Source organism: Cupressus sempervirens, chromosome 10 (assembly GCF_028749045.1).
Source record: "Cupressus sempervirens isolate cs-2001-9-10 chromosome 10, ASM2874904v1, whole genome shotgun sequence".
Lineage (NCBI taxonomy): Eukaryota > Viridiplantae > Streptophyta > Pinopsida > Cupressales > Cupressaceae > Cupressus > Cupressus sempervirens.
The window spans coordinates 409660028-409674954 of record NC_143127.1 but is presented as its reverse complement, the minus strand read 5'-3'; positions in this window follow the sequence as shown (position 1 = coordinate 409674954).

The window sequence follows — 14927 nt, the reverse complement described above, 5'->3', positions numbered from 1 at the left end:
AGTCCAACTAAAGACTTCCTCCCATACATGGCCACTTCTACCCTATTCAAGGGTGAGTAATGCCAATTCAACCCATATAATCCCTTCAAAAATCAAAGCAAAAATATAGAGGGAAAAGATTTAAGAAAACCCATTTCATCCCTCTCAAACATATTCAACAACCACATGGACAATACATATGCAAACAAAATGACTTAAGCATGAAACACAACATGAACAACATGAGCTGAGGGATTCCTACCTTCACAAAAAGGTTATGGCAATCGAACAAATTTGATATGAACTTTCCTTCCTTCTCCTTCTCCTTCAATCCGGAATTGCTCTCTAAAACTAGAGGTTGGATGAACACCCTTCCTCTCTCAAATTTGCCTCTAAATAAGATACTACTCAACCAACTCCCCAAAATGCAATAACTCCCCCACTTGCCTAAATGTTCTAGAGTCTTCTAACTCAACTAGTCATAAGGGTAACCTTAAGGTGGAGATTAACTCATCCCACTCATGGAGAAACATTCAATTTTCGTAATAAAGAAAAAATAGGATATTTTGGTGACCATAAAAATCAACAAAAGGGGCTAGAGGGGTTGAAAATGACCCCAACCCATACCATGTCCCTTAGGTAGTTAATTTTCATAATTTTTGGCCTCTAGGACTAATTAGAGACCTATCAAAATGCCTGACAATTTTGGACTTCCTAACAACCCTCAAAAATGCAAATTAAACACTAATCTTGATTAGGGTAATTAATCTTGATTACAAACTAATTAGCAAAAAGGTAACTAACCCAATCCAACTTAGATCTTTAGGTTACTCAGTTAACTTTAACTATCAAGCTAAAATTCATATACAAATCATGAGTCTCAAGCGACACTATAAAGTCACTATTACAAAAAATTAACACTTAAAGATTTCAGAATGATACATTCATTCAATTCACAATACAAATAGATTTCAAAATGATACATTCATTCAATTCACAATACAAATAAAATACAAACAACAGAGTATGCATCTTTTATTAAACCCAACCCTTGTTTCCACAAATGGTACATAGGGTCCAGATTTGATTCTCTGTTAGATTTCTTAGCTAATAAATCCTTCACACTCATTTCACACATCAGTAGCTCGAGAAAATCACATGCATATATTTAAAACTTATTTAGATAGTCACATAAATCAGAACATAAATCTTTCATTTAAATAACCTTTTCTAATTTTGGCACACACATTTAGTCATTAGTAATTACATAATCAATATAACATAACTTTATTCATTAATTTAGATTAAAATACTAGAATAATCATCGTTAGGCATGTGTATACCTGAACATCATCAACATCACCTATTAAGGAATATTGACCTATCTGAAAGCATAAAACCTAATCATCGAGGTACCAAAATCAACACCCTCATCATTAGGTGAATATGCCTCGTAACATTGTTAGTGAAATTTTAATGTTTAAACAAACGAGATAATGTAGTAGTTCTCGAATCACTGAGTATTAAAACATGGATGTATCAACTGCTCTCAATTTCATTAGGACATTTACAACATGAAATATTACTTCATATTCGACTCAATCTCCTATAATAGTTTTAACAGAGGATTCATATTTGATAAGTACATAGGAGGAGGGATCTTACATCCTCCCCCACTAGCTTTTGACTTCCTCCTGGAAGTCGCACAACTAAAATGTTCATCTTATGCTAGACCTTATATAGACTTATACCATAATTTACTCTTGTTAAAGTAATGATCAATAATTCATATACATACTCAAGGTTGATAACATATTTACCTAATTATTCTTGGTAAAAGTGAAGTTCAATCCATAGCTCTGACATGGTTAGATTTTCCAAGGTCAAATACTCCTTAAAATATATTAGTCACTTATAAACAACATTCAAATCTAGTATAACATACTTATAAAGTCTCTAATAATAACAATATCATAAGATATTTTGAATTCCACATACCCACTCATCGGGGTAATAGTTGTACAAGCCTCCCTTAAATGAGTTTTCTTATAATGCAAAAATGGATCTTTATTCAAGGTTAATCAATTTTCCTTTAGAGTTTTCATGACATACTTATTTGTTGATAGGATACTAAATGGCCCATCACTACACTTGCACCTTTTTATCTAGAAGTCCATTCGGTTAACTCGTAATCTTAACCAAATTTATGTTGGGGTGCAATTTCATTACCCATAACAGTCAATAGATAACACTAGTCCTATTCTCAAAGTCTTGGGAGAGGGTGGGGCATGAATACTCTCACTAATAACCCCATACCCTAATGTTGTGCATCCACATGATTGTTAGGAATACCTTTGGTAGGCTCATCATATGTCACTTTGCCAATAAAATTTACAAGAAAGTACCTCAAAATTTAAATTCAACATCAAGGATGAAACATTCAATGAAAAAGTTTGAAGCAAAATAAATAAAGAATGGCCACAATAGAAAAATTTTAATCAAGAAATAAAGACATAACCAAGAGGTAAAATAAAATCATCAATAATATAGTTGGCTAAATAGCCCCACATCACACTGATGGCAAAAAGGAAGAACATTAAGAGTACCAAAATCTAAAATCAAACAAATAAGGATATAAATTTGATCACTTACAAAATTTATATTACTGACATAGTGTGGTCGTACTAGGGTATCTGAAGGAAAGGGGAAATCTTAGGTCTTCAAATAACATTGTAGGGATCTTGAATTAATTTTAGATGGTGGTCTAATGACCATGTCACTCAACCTATGATCGATCCCACATACTAACTACATAGCTCACTTTATCAACATTGCCCTACAATTAGGGTTTACTATACGAAGGGGTTTGGCCTGATCAGAACTCACTCAAAAGTGCAAATGTGAGGATACTAAAATGAGTCCCCTTCAATCCCCTTGTTGTTACATTAGTTTATTTTCAAAGAATCTATACATGTGGGGACATTAGTGTCAGTAGAGTTATACTTTGAGATACAATTACAAAACCAAATTTGTTGTCCTTAATTCACTTATAATTACATATTAGGGCATCTACCCACAAACTTTCTTAAATCAATGTTGCCATCTCTACACTAGTTGAAGTTGTGTTATCTCTCTCACCAAATTGGTATGATCCTCTATACATATACATATATCACTTTCCATGTTATTCCATTATTCACACAAGTGCTAATTATCATTCGAGAATGTATTGAATGCTATTGTTCTCAACAATAATCCATATTTTACATCTCCTAGTCATAAATGACTTATAAATTCATCCTTAGGTTATAGGTTTGCAACTATGTAGGTATAAGACCATTATTAAGATGTTGTCAATGCTTACTTATTCATTCTTACAGCTATCTCCTTGTTGACAATATAGGTCATTGTCATTGTTCTTATCATGCCTTGTGGCTTATAGTCCTCTTATTACTTAACTTTGATATTTGAACCTTTAGTTCATATTAGGTTGATGACCTCATTGTGATTTTACTTTCTCTATATTATAGGGTTATAATTGATCCAATAATTTCAATACTAGAGTTTACGAGTATTCACTTGATAGTTACAATTTAGTATCACTCATGCTTATACAATAAGATTGCTCACATAAATAGACTACGTAATCCCTAACTCAGAAGTTTGCATTTTCTATCTTGTTGGTTCAATACTGTATGTTACATACTTATCACCATTTAATTTCATTCTTAGCACCATATATTTAGATAGATTTATTCTCCGATTGGGGTTCTATTCCTTATAGTAGACTAAAATATTCATATTCTTTGCATGTTCCTAACTAACTCTCTCTTGTTGAATAGCTTCTCAAATTAGTAATTCCTACTGTTCGATGTTTCCAAAGGTTACTTGCAGATTCTAGTTTAACTCTCATTTGCTTTCTGAGGATTACTAGAACAATAAATTTTAAATTCATAATAGGTTAGAGGTATCCCAATAACTTGGTAATGTGGTATACTCTTCAAGTGTTACCTTCCTATTTACTCACCATTCATTTTATGGACTTAATATTTTAGCCTAAAGATACAAAATCTAATTATGAAGATCATAAGTTTCCTTCACTTATGTTTGAAATGTCTAAATCAATACCAGCAAACTTGATCACTTCCATATTTGATATGAACTACCATAGTTCCATGAGTGATTGGGTTAGACAAAATTTGACTTCTACTAAAGGTGATGTAAAACACTTTCTCTCTGTTTACTAGGTTATGTACTCATTTCCACTCATAGGATTGGAAGATGTTTTAGTGTTCTTAACTTAGTTTTACTTCAAGGTGATCATATTCAAATTAATTTTGAACTCCTTATTGCTGCAGTGGCAGATCAGAAAAATGCTATAGGAAGTAACATGGTGGAAAATGCGAGAGAAAGTTAATGCAGACCAAACAGTTTCAGCTATAGGAAGTTATGTAGAAATTTAATTTTATGTTTTAAATTTTAATGTTTGTAATAAAGCCCTGTGATGTGGTGGCATAAATAGAATAGCATTAATATAAGCTCTCTAATTATAGCCACTTAGGACAAAGTGAGTTTTCATTTCAGTTTAAGTCTGTTTTCTTTAAAGAGTGTTTAATAATTAAGACAACTAAAAAAATCAGCAGCTACAAGAAACTTACAATAGCTGGAAAAAGATAGCAGCAGATCATGATATCTAACCGATTCCAAAAATGGGTTTCAATTTTTTTGTTTTTATTATGGACATTTTAGATTCCCAAGAGAAGAGATGGGAAAGTGTTTTAAATGGCAGATTTTTGAATGTAAAGAAGGAGAGATTAGATTGAGAAGAATGGAATAGAAAGCTTTTAGTTTTTCTAATTTTTTTGAGTTTTGCAGTTTGGATGAGTGGTTCTCTTTGTTTCCTTGGTTAAATTAGTATTCAAAAGTTCCAAGATTTTAGTGATGCTTTTGTTTTAGAACAACAACGTATCGGTTAAGTTTTGGGATCAGATTTTAATTTTCTATTTTGAAATTGTTATAGGAAACACATTTTTTTTCAAAATATTTGAATGTAAATATTTGATGTTTGAGAGTCACGTCAGTTGATGGTAGTCTATTAGACTCTCTGTGATCTATTTCCTGGGATTGCAGCAGAGCCATGTATTATACATTTTTATTTTTCATTTATTTTGTTTTTTTGGTCAATTTAGCCCATGTCTACACGGAAAGGAATTTCACATTCATGGTGAATATATTTATGTATTCACTGAATTTTTGAAATCACATAGTTGTTATGTGATAAAGGGAAAAGTTGTTTTTATGTTTGGAATATGCAAAAGTTGTGAGTGTATTGAACATCTCAGAATTGGTGGTCAGGTTTGTGCTCAAGTTTAAAAAAAAAAATCCACACATGAAAAGATGGTGTAGATTTAAAGATTAGTGAATGTTATTTTCTGGTCAGTCTATGGTCGGGTTGGTTTTAGGTTTCATTTTCCTGAATATGTATTACAAATACATTGCAAAAGATTCAGGTCGGATTTCATTAAGTTTGGTGCAGAAAAATGTTGTGACAGGAGGTCAAGAAAGTTCATGTCGCATTCCAATTTTCACCGGGTATTGAAAAAAATCAGGTTGTTAATAGTTTGCAAGATTTTTTAATCATCCATGAAGTTCATGTCACAAGTTCTCATTTTAAATATGTATGCAAAGAACTAGTTAGTCAAGTGTCGAGTTTGGTTTTAGTTTGATCCTGGAGGGTGTATGTGCCCCTTGAAGCAACTCAGTTGAGTGACTGTTTTCCTCCTGAGTTTTCCAAGGTGAGGCTCTGCATCACTTATGGGATCATAATATACCTTTTTATAAATACTACATTCTTGCATCAACTCAGTTATTTCAAGTCATTAAGACGAGGTTATCTGTTCGTGGTTGACCATTTACAATTGTTGATACCAATTCCAAGTTTTTTCTTAGGTATAGTCATCGGCATCATTGTTTAGCAAGAATACATTAGCTTCTTTAAATTCTACAAGGAGAACTCCTTGCTTTATATGGTAATATTAAAACGTCCACACTTAACATGGACCCATTATTGCCTAAGTGTTACGAACCTAGGCTCTGATACCAAAATGTCATGCCCAAAATATAGGGGCAAAACACATGTAATTTTTTTTTTAAAAGATTAATAACACCACCAAGTTTGATATGTTTGTTTTCACAAGTTAATGTATAGGTATAATGTAAGACAAATAAAAATTCTCCTAACAATGTCCTGACATTCCATTTAGTTTAAAATCATCATCCAAGAATAATTTGTTAAATTAAACTTTTATTATTAAATTGATTAATTAAATCAGACAATCCAATTTCAATTAATTAAAAGATCTAACACATTATTTCATTTATTTACTTTTTAAAAAATATTATACTTACAACACAATAGAATACGAGACCCATTAATAAACATAATTTACAATTGACCAAAAATATTAATTAACCCAATAATTAAATTTTTCTAATGACTCATAATTAAATCTAACATAAAAATATATCTTTTTAAATAATCATTATAATCCCTAAACATCAATTCCACATTAATTTTAAACCAATTCATTGTCTTTAAACTTACCACATAAATAATTTAAACAATAATTATATGAAACTTAAGTTAAACTAAATAAGAAATAATAAACTACCTCTAATAACATTTAACATTATTTAGTTTAAATATACTAAAATCTAATTTTAAGAAAGTACTAACTACCTTTAACTAATAGTAAAATAACTTCTAATGATAAAATCTACTAAAAATAAAACTAACTAAACTTTATTAAATCTGAAATAAATTCTAACATTAAAATATATTCATATTTAAAAAAACATAATAATTAAAATTACTTAAGAAATATACTAACTAAAACTTTAACCAAAAAAAAAATACTAATAACTAAAAACATACTAATCTCTAACCTACATACTACCTAACTAAATTCTAAAACTTTATTCATAAAACTTACTAATCTAACATTAATTAAAAATCTAACATTTATTATAATAATTTAAAATTACTAAAATAAAATAATACTAAATTTAGCTTATAAAACAAACTAACTTACTTTAAAACTTTAATATATAACTTGCACCATTTAATTCATTTTCTAAAAAGTAAGTCAAACATGACATAGGGGCACCTGAGGCAATTTATTTCAGATTTTGAAGGCCTTTGAAAAAGAGGATAAAAATTTATGTCTAAAAGTTTTCTAGGTAAGGATAAAGATAGAGACAATAGTTATGTTATAAAGTTAAGTAGTTAGAATATTAGGATATTTAGGATATTTTGACTTTCTTTTGTTGTTTTTTTTTTTTTAATTAATTAATTTAAATTTAAAATATCTATTTATGACCCAATAAGATATTTAAAAAGGATCTTTTTAAGATGCTCTTTGAAAGAAAGATAGTTAACTTTTTCCCATACAAATTTTAGAGGCATATTTGCTCAATGGGGTAAAAAAAAATTTGCTAAGATAATTTTTTTCTAAGTGTTAATTTTGTTTTTGAAAGCAAATTGTTTTTTTTTTCTTTCTAAGTGTTAATTTTGAATGCAACTTAACAAGGGGGTATATGTATGTATGTATGTATGTATGTATGTATGTATGTATGTATTCTCAAGACTATATTTATCTAAGTATGGATTTTTGAATGAACAAGGGAGAATATATTATTTTAGTTCTAAGTAATGGATTGTTCAATTTATATAGCTGACCAAGGGAAATATATATTTTTCTTTCTAACATTGATTATAATCTTTGAGTTCAAATATTTTGTTTAAAACAATGACGTAGGATTACTTTACTTCCTAATAATTACGAAAGTAAATCGAAGTCCTAACCATAACATTAAATTTTCTTTAACATATTGCATAATTATATTTCATCATTTGATCTAATTAATATTAATCAAGTGAATGAAGTTTTGAAGTATAAAATGTCATAGAAGGGTAAAACATTATTACATCTAATTTCAAGTAACATAGGCCAAAAACTAAAATACCAAAAATATCATAAGTAGGAATAATACTCAATTTTTATCAACAAATGTGGTTCAGTCATTTCTCATTTATTTTATTGAACTACCTAATTCAAGGGCTTCACCGAGAAATAACTAGAAAGAAAACCTGACTTTGTAGCCATTTCAACAAAGAGTTTAAATATAACATTTTTACATAGGATTAATATCCCGAGGAGAATTCTCCCAACATATTTGGATTTCAATAACATTTTTGAATTTCTTCTTGGCTCCACAATAGGAAACCATTACGAAGTTTGCAACACATCAGGGTGATTATGAAGAGAATGAAAATTGACTAAGAGACAACCAATCTAAACATGAAGACAAATTCAAAATATTCACTCCCATCCAGGTTTGAACAACAAGTTCGTCATTGAACTAGACTAGGGAGAAGGTGGATTTTTTCTACAAGAGATGTTGGCCGTAACACCATAACAAGTGCCCTTTCAGAGCTATAATCACAAGAAATTCTATTCTTCCATTTAATAATTTAAAAATTCAAAAAATAGTTTGTGTTAATGAGTAGGGGCCCATAACACCCTACTCTCTCTCTCTCTCTCTCTCTCTCTCTCTCTCTCTCATCTTGAGGAGAGACTTTACACTATCAGAGTCCAACTAAAGACCTCCTTCCATAAATGGCCATTTTTTCCCTATCCGAGGGTGAGTAATGCCAACACAACCCATACAATCCCTTCAAAAATCAAAGCAAAAATATAAAGGAAAAATATTTAAGAAAACCCATTTCATCCCTCCCAAACATATTCAACAACCACATGAACAATACATATGCAAACAAAATGACTTAAGCATGAATCACAACACGAACAACATGAGCTAAGAGATTCCTACCTTCATAAAAAGGTTATAAAAATTGAACAAATTTGAAATGAGCTTTCCTTCCTTCTCCTTCTCCTTTAATCTTTAATTGCTCTCTAAAACTAGAGGTTGGGTGAACACCCTTCCTCTCTCAAATTTGCCTCTAAATAAGATACTAACTTGACCAACTCCCAAAAATGCAATAACTCCCCCACTTGCCTAAATGTTCTAGAGTCTTCTAACTCAACTAGTCATAAGGCTAACTTCAAAGTGGAGCTTAACTCATCCCACTCATGGAGAAACATTCAATTTTCATAATAAAATAAAAATAAGATATTTTGATGACCATAAAAGTCAACAAAAAGGGCTAAAGGGGTGGAAAATGCCCCAAACCCATACCCATACCCCCTAGGTACTTAGTTTTCATGATTTTTGGCCTCTATGACTAATTAGGGACCTATCAAAATGTCTAAATTTTTTGGACTTCTTAACAACCCTCAAAAATGCAAATTAAACACAAATCTTGATTAGGGTAATTAATCTTGATTACAAACTGATTAGTAAAAAGATAATTAACCTAGTCCAACTTAGATATTTAGGTTACTCGGTTAACTCTAACTATCAAACTGAAATGCATATACAAATCACGAGTCTCAAGCGACACTATAAAGTCACTATTACAAAACATTAAGACTTAAAGATTAGAGATGATACATTCATTCAATTCACGATACAAATAAAATACAAACAATGGGGTATGCATCTTTTATTAGACTCAACCCTAGTTTTCACAAATGGTACATAGGGTCTAGTTCTGATTCTTTGTTAGATTTCCTAGTTAATAAATCCTTCACACTCATTTCACACATCAATAGCTTGAGAAAATCACATGCATATATTTAAAACTTATTTGGATAGTCACATAAATTAGAACATAAATCATTCATTTAAATAACCCTTTCTAATTTTGGTACCCACATTTAGTCATTAGTAATTACATAATCAATATAACATAACTTTATTCATTAATTTGAATCAAAATACTAGAATAATCATCATTAGGCATGCATATACCTAAACATCATCAACATCACCTATTAAGAAATATTGAACTATCTAAAAGCATAAAATCTAATCATCGGGGTATCAAAATCAACACCAGGTCATCATCAGGTAAAAATGCCTCGTAACATCATTAGTGAAATTTTAATGTTTAAATAGATGAGATAATGTAGTAGTTCTTGAATCACTAAGTATTAAAACATGGATGTATCAATTGCTCTCAATTTCATTAGGACATTCACAACATAAAACATTACTTCATATCCGATTTAATCTCCTATAACAGTTTTAATAGAGGATTCATATTTGATAAGTACATATGAGGAGGGATCTTACATAATCCTTTATCCCCTCACTAAAAAAAGCAATAGGTTGTTATTCATTTGCATCATTCAGTTGTGTCAAGATAGCTGATACACTTGATTCACTACCAAGGGTATATAGAATAAAATCCTTACCAAAACTAGGATTGATATGGGTAAGAGTCGATGCTATTGTTGCCTTGATCAGTTCAAAAATAGCTCTCCCCTCCTTTGTCTAAGTAAAGATTATATTCTTCTTAAGCATGACTATAAGAGGCTTAACCATGGTAGCAAGATTAGGGATAAATTTCCTTACAAAGTTGGTTCTACCAAGGAAGCTTTGTAACCCTTTCTTATGAGTAGGAAGTGAGAGAGAAAGAATTTCCTTTGTTACCTCTAGATCAATAGTTAAACCCTCCTTAGCAACAATGTGTCCAAGCAATTTTCCTTGACTAGTGGCAAACAAACACTTGCTTGGATTCAATGACACATTGTACTCTCTACACTTGATGAAAAGCTACCTCAAATGATCAAAATAATCTATCACATTCTTGGAGTAGACTATTATATCATTTAGATAGACTAACACAAAAATTTTAATCATGCTCTTGAAAGACATCTCTATTTTCTTTTGAAAGGTAGCACTTGCATTGGTTAGTCCAAAAGGCATCTTGCTATAAGAATAAGTGCCCCATTTAGTGGTGAAAGTAGTCTTCTATCTGTTAGACTCTTAGACTAGCACTTGGTTATAACCTGAAAACCCATCTAAAATGGAAAACCTTTTAGAGTTAAAGACCTTGGATAAAATATGCTCCATGGAATGGAGAGGATGGTGATCCTTAAGAGAAGCCCTATTAAGGTCTCTAAAATCTACATACAGCCTAATTTCTCCACTCTTCTTCCTAATAGGAACAAGGTTGGCTACCCAAGATGAATTTTTAATAGGAAAAATAATATTAGCCTCTATCAGTTTGGATAACTCCTTTCTCATCATAGGCTCAATCTTAGGGTTGAGTGGTCTTTGCTTTTACCTAATGGGTTTAGCATCACTGCTCAAATCTATGGTATGTTGGAACAAGATTGGGTCAAAACCTTTTCAATCATCATATGTCCATGCAAATACATCATTAAATTCTTGATATAAATGAACAAAACTTTCTTGTTTAGCTTAAGAGCATACCTTTTCCATGTTTAGAGTCTTTCTAGCAACAATGACAACTGGTATGTGATCATCTTTGTTTGTAGCCAAGTTCAACTCTCTACTCCTTGCTTGATCATTAGGGTTGAAGATACTCTTGAAAGTGATTAGACCTTTAGGTAACTTGTTTGAACTTAGGTTCATGATTTGGTCACCATATTGGCCTCGCAGCCTAAATTGGTCCCTCTTAGAGAATTCTGCCTCTTCTTACAGGAAATTGATAATTTACACATCGAAATCAAAGACTTTCCAATTTGTGTAGTTGTCTAGAACAAAATGTCTTACAACCATTTTCATTTATTGCTTCCTATTATCTTCAATATGCTCTAGTACATCATAATAAGCACCAATAGCTACAAGTTAGTTAGCATTTTTATTTTCTTTTCTAGGGACACTCTGAATATTGAATGCTTGAAAACCTTCAAGAAAATCCCACGCTCTATGTTTGTATTTTTTGAGGAGTTTGTTCTTGGTGATATTCTAGCTTCTTACTTGATTAACAACCAACTCACTATCACCAAATATCCTTAGAGCCTTGATTCCTCTCTTTTGTACAAGTTGGAGACCTTGGACCAGAGCTTCATACTCTACTACATTATTGGTGCAGTTGAATTGGAGCGTATAAGATAAATAATACTTCTCCAATTCAAGGGAAATATGAAGGACACCAGCCCCTAAACCTTTTTTATTTCTTGATCCATCAAAGAACATGCTCCATAATCCTCTTGTATCTTGTCTTTATGTAGTTGGGGATAGGAAAATTACCCTCAATTATAAAATATGTGCCAAGCCCTATCTCTAGAGTTTCTTGTGTTGGATCAAATTGATAAGCAGTGGCCCACTCATCTAAAAGGTAATTAGGCACTTCTGCCAATAAAATAGCAGGCTCATGTGATGTATGCCCTTCATCCTCTTCCATAATTGTGCAATTCATGTTTATAGGGATAGGAGTATAAGTCTCTATGTGACTAAGGGCTAGAGGCTCTGCTCTTAAGGAAGCTTTTTCCCCATTCCTTTTCCTAAAGAACACGTAGGACCAATTTGTTGCAATATGACCCCCTATTTATGCAATGAAGTCTCTTGAAAGACAGATGGAAAAATAAGGCTCTACCTCTACTACTGATATATCTTGAGTTAAAATACAACCCGAGCAAGCATGCAATGCCATTTCCACATTCTCCAGGATCCCTATAGTCTTGACAAAACTGCCCTCTAACTAAAGGAAATCCCTAACTATGGGCTCATATTTGATGCCAAGGAGATCAGCTATGCACTTAGGCATTATAGAGTTACTAGCACCTAAATCTATTATACAATTCTAGACTAGTTCATTTCCTATGATCAAGAAAACATAAAAGGGGGGAGGCATGATTTTCTTACTTGTCTCTCCTCCTTTAATTGGTTGTGCCAAGCTTGTTGCATCCTCTTCTCTAGATGGCTGTTTCTTTTCTTCTATGCCTTCTCACTCCTACTTTAGTAACTTCCTCTTTAATGGCATAGCAACAGAAACATCCCATATAGAGAGATTGATAGTAGCCCTCACTAGTACATTTGGGTTCATTTTTTGACCTTTATTGGTTGAATTTTTTACCCAATTTTCGAACAATTTCGACCAACCCATTGGTCAAAAATTTTCTTGTTGAAATTTCAACCAACATTCTGGTTGGTCAAAATTTTGACCAATGGATTAGTCAAAAACCTTCCTGAGCCATTATCCAATTTCAATTAGGAATTGGTCAAAATTTTGACCAATGAAGGTGGAAAGTTTTGACCAATGAAGGTAGAAATTTTGACCAACAAATGTACGAAAAAATTTAGGCATTGGTGGAAATTTCAACCAATAAAGGTAGAAATTTCAACCAACAAAGGTAGGAAAAAAATTCAAGTGTTGGTGGAAATTTCAACCAATGAAGGTAGAAATTTCGACAAACAAAGGTAGGAAAAGAAATCAAGCATTAGTGGAAATTATGACCAATGAAGGTAGAAATTTCCACCAATAAAGGTAGAAAAAACCTAGGCATTGGTGGAAATTTTGATCAATGAAGGTAGAAATTTCCACCAACAAAGGTGGAAAAAAATCTAGGTGTTGGTGGAAATTTTGACCAACGACTAGGTGTAAATTTTTTTTAGGCATTCTATAAAATAGTTCACATGCCTTATGTATGATATGACATTTTGCATGCATCCTCCACTCTCTCATCCGGTTGATGGTGGATTACGCAGAGTGATCTACAACCATGATTCTAAAAACCACACACAATCAAATCCAAAATGAACATGCACTACAAATGGATTGTGGAAATATGATATTGTTAATTTTGCATGCATTTCTACTAAGACAAATATATGTTTAAGTTGCGATTGTCCTGGTAGACATGCATGCAAAATTACCAATATCAGATTTCCACAATCCATTTGTAGTGCAAGTTCATTTTGGATTTGATTGTGTGTTTTTTAGCATCATGGTTTCAGATCACTTTGTGTAATCCATCATCAATCGAATGAGAGAGAGTGTAGGATGCATGAAAAATGTCATATCATATGCAAGGCATGTGAACTGTTTTATAGAATGCTTGAAAAACATTGACAATAACTAATATGAAGAATATATAATTAGTTATATGATTGAGACAAATCATGTACATTGTATGAAGGCAGTCCATGGTTGACAGGGCCCACCAAAAGATAAAACATATGATAAAAAGACTTATTTTCATGTTTTGAACATATGGAGTACACATAACATGACTTATTATTGCACAATTCAACTAAGTTCAGTTAATTTCCACAGGGATTGTCCCCATTTAATGGTGAACATTTTGTTACATTTGAAGCCTTTTGATTATATAAAGAAATGGATAGAATGAAAAGTTTAAGTTATGTCAAGCCATTTATTTACTTGATATATAATGTGAATAGAACTATTATGTTGCTCAACAAAAACCACCAAATAAAATTATCATGTACCCAAAAAGGGATGGATGGAATGTTAGAACTGAACTCCAACTAACTAGTATCACCATCCCTCTATATTATAAGTTATAGTGGTGCTCTAGATTTGCTCTATTCCATTATACACTTACATATCATACACTTTACCATAGTCCATATCAACAAGGTCAGAGAGATTAGTTTCATTTGACTGGTATGTGGAAGACCTTGATGTTGAGAAGTTGTGTGATTCATGTGGAGTGGAAGGTGTTTTGGCCCCTTGGAAGGAAGCTTATCTCTTTTACTAGCTTTATTTTTACTTGGAGAAGCATACTGCTTTGAATTGTCCCCATGGCTCCTTGCAGATGATGCCAAGAGTGTCCTTGCTGTTTTCTTCTACCATAATATAATGTTCACAAAGTGTTAGAATTTTCTCTAGATGAAAAGAAATTGTAGAGGCTCAATTGAGGAAATTGATGAAATTCAGGCCTCTTTTGGCACAATCAAGAAATAGCCAGATCAACAACTGAGTCTACCATACAATAGCTAGGTAACCAAAATAGATGGACCAAAGTAAAAAAAAAACAATTTCAATT